The sequence below is a fragment of the Herpailurus yagouaroundi genome, unplaced genomic scaffold (assembly GCF_014898765.1).
Source record: "Herpailurus yagouaroundi ecotype Mexico unplaced genomic scaffold, PumYag 77, whole genome shotgun sequence".
Taxonomy (NCBI): domain Eukaryota; kingdom Metazoa; phylum Chordata; class Mammalia; order Carnivora; family Felidae; genus Herpailurus; species Herpailurus yagouaroundi.
Window position 1 is genome coordinate 13,863,784 of NW_024412388.1, and position 2,698 is coordinate 13,866,481.

The following is a 2,698-nucleotide window of genomic DNA, read 5'->3' on the forward strand; positions in this document are numbered from 1 at the left end:
AGAGAACTCAGACAGGCGAGCCAGTCGGCTAGATGTAGCAGAGCCTGGACTTGAACCCACGTGAGGTCTGCAGCTCAAAACCACGTGAGGGGCAGGTGACACAACCAGAGCTGCTAATTGTACAAGAGTAGGCTGGAGGGTCCCTGCCGCCGGCACATCCTTGAAGAACAGAATGGAAGAGACGGATTGCACGGGAATCCGGAGGAAGAACAACATCAAACACAGGGAGACTTCGGGGAAGCAGATGTCGACTGGACCTGAGAAAGAACGCTGTGACACTGAGAGGGACAAAGCAAAGGGCAGCCTGGGGAGGTGTGAGCGTTGGGTCACCCGGGGCGGGTCCAGTCTCAGCCCTGCCAACCCACCGCCGACCCTGCACACTGGGTGAGCTTTCCAAAGCATCCACTGGGGTGCTCCCCGTGAAAGTCCTGTGGCGTTTCACCACCTGCGCCAGCTACCAGTGCCGAGGAACAGAGTACCCGCAACCTAGGGGCATAACACAACCGCTTTATTAGGCTCAGAGCCTCTGGGCCAGGAACAGACTGGGCACATTGGGAATGGCTTCATTCCTCTCCGTGATGTTTGGGGCCTCGGCTGGGAAAACTTGAAGGCTGGGGAGACTTGATGGGTGGAGCTGGGAACCGTCTGGAGGAGTCTTTGCTCACGCGTCTGGCTGTTGATGCTGGCTGTCAGCAGGACCTTGGCAATGCTGGGGGCTGGACACCTACGCATCATCTCTCCACGCGGACTGGTTTGGGCTTCCTCACAGCATGACGGCCAGGTTCAAAGAGTGACTGTCCCAAGAGAGCAAGATGGAAAGATATTTTCCTGACCTCACCTTGGAGATCACGGAGTGTCAGACACAAAGCTCCACCCGGGTTCAAGGAAAGGGGACCTAGACCCAGCGTTGGATGGGAGGAATGTCAAGGTCACGCTGGAAAAAGAGCCAGAGAGGGGCGCCTGGTGGCTCAGTCGGTTAAGCTCTGACTCATGACTTCGGCTGGGGTCACGATCGTGGGTTCGAGCCGCACGTCGGGCTCTCTCTCCCTCTCTCTCTCTTCCCCTCCCCTGTGCATGCTCTCTCTATCTCAAAAAATAAACTTGAAAAAAAAAAAAAAAAAGAAAAAAGAGCAAGAGAGATGGAAAGTAGTGTCACAGCCACCTTTAGAAAACCCTAATGTACCACAGGTCACCCTTCAGTTGGGGTCCCGCCCCTCGGCACTGCTGATGAGGCTCATTGAGCCTTACACACGCTGTTCCTTCTGACCAGAAAACCCATCTGCCCAAGCTGCCCCCACCCCCTTCACCTGGCCCACCTTGACTTACCCTTCAGGGCTCAATGAAGATGTCATCTCTTCCCAGGAAGCCTGCTCTGGCCCCCCTGCCCCACCCCAGCTGAGCTGGGGCCCCTCTTGTCCGCTACCACATTTACCCTCCGAGCGCCCTGTGAGCCCCGCAAGGGCCTGGGTGGAGTCCACCTGTCTATCTACCAATGTATCACCAGCACCGGGCCAGATGCCAGCCCCTTTCTGGATCCTGCCACTGGATAACCAGCAGCCACCACCCCCAGGAAGACTCCCCAGATTGTCCTAGGCGGTGCTAGGCATCTCTCCTGCTCTCCCACAGCCCCCTGAGCAGGTGTTTGGGAATGCCGGGATGAAAGGAGAACCCTCCACCCCCTGTTCCCAAGCCAGAGCTTGTTAGTGCAGTAAAAGCAGCAGCAAATTGCCAGGCGGCTCCAAGCTGTAATGATTAAAATGAGGGTATTGTTCTTGGGGCTGCTAATTGCATACCTGAGGAGTGAGGCCCGCTCAGCCCACGGCTGTTAACCCAGACCTCAGCCACAATGCCCTGGCAGGGAACCAGACGCAGAGGTGACAGGGGTGGGGGGGGGGGTGTCCAGGAGCTAGGTGACCGCAGCCACCTCACCTGGGGACCTGTTGAAAATACAGACTCCCAGGCCCTGCCCACTAAATCTGTGTCTGGGGGTCCAAGGGCCCAAGAACATGAATTCTTGGTAAGCTCCCAAGGTGATTCTTAAGGCCAGTCCAAGCCTGGGGTTTCTAACTTGCCCCACCCTGAAGCCAGACAGAGCCCCACCCTTACCTGGCCCAGTTCACTCCGAGAATGTGGCAAGATCCAGAAAGCCACCTGAGGAGAGGACAGGAGAGGGAAAGTTCCCAGGAACTTGGGTCGAATCTCTTTTTTTTGCATAATTTACAAACGCAGAATATTTTTGTACCCTTTTCTTTAGAGTCCCCCTTAAATTGTGTAAGCCTTGGGCCCATCCTAAAAAATGAGAAAGTAATTTGGACCATCCCATGGTCCTCCCGGGGACCACCCCTTGGGGATGAACCGAGCACATGTACCCAAAGCTGCTGGCCCGATGCTGGACCAGGCCCCACAGAGAAAGCACGGCCTCTCACAGCCTCCCGTTCCTCATCTGTAAAGTGGGCGTTGAACTGTAGCTACCTCATCACGATGTGCGAGCCTTAAGCGAGCTAATGGGAGTAAGGTTCCCAGGTCAGTGCCTGGCACCTTGCAAGGATGTGTGGCTCCCGTCAGTGACAACTGTGTGAACCGGTGGGTGAGAAGCCAGAAAGCTGGGGAATGTACATGCCACACTTCTGCGAGGCAGCCTAGCCTACGGGATCGCTCCAGGATGTATGCTTTGGAAACCCTGTTCCCTGGAATGTAG

The 2,698-nt window shown here is 56.1% G+C and overlaps 1 long non-coding RNA gene across 1 annotated transcript; it reads right to left on the bottom strand.

Annotated features, from left to right (window-relative positions):
• Positions 1–487: 487 nt before the first annotated feature.
• On the bottom strand, positions 488–1,652 carry LOC121018136 (uncharacterized). Its single transcript, XR_005785038.1, has 2 exons — positions 1,327–1,652; positions 488–794 (listed from the first exon to the last, which is right to left on the bottom strand). It is a non-coding gene; the product is annotated as an uncharacterized LOC121018136 (long non-coding RNA).
• Positions 1,653–2,698: the final 1,046 nt, after the last annotated feature.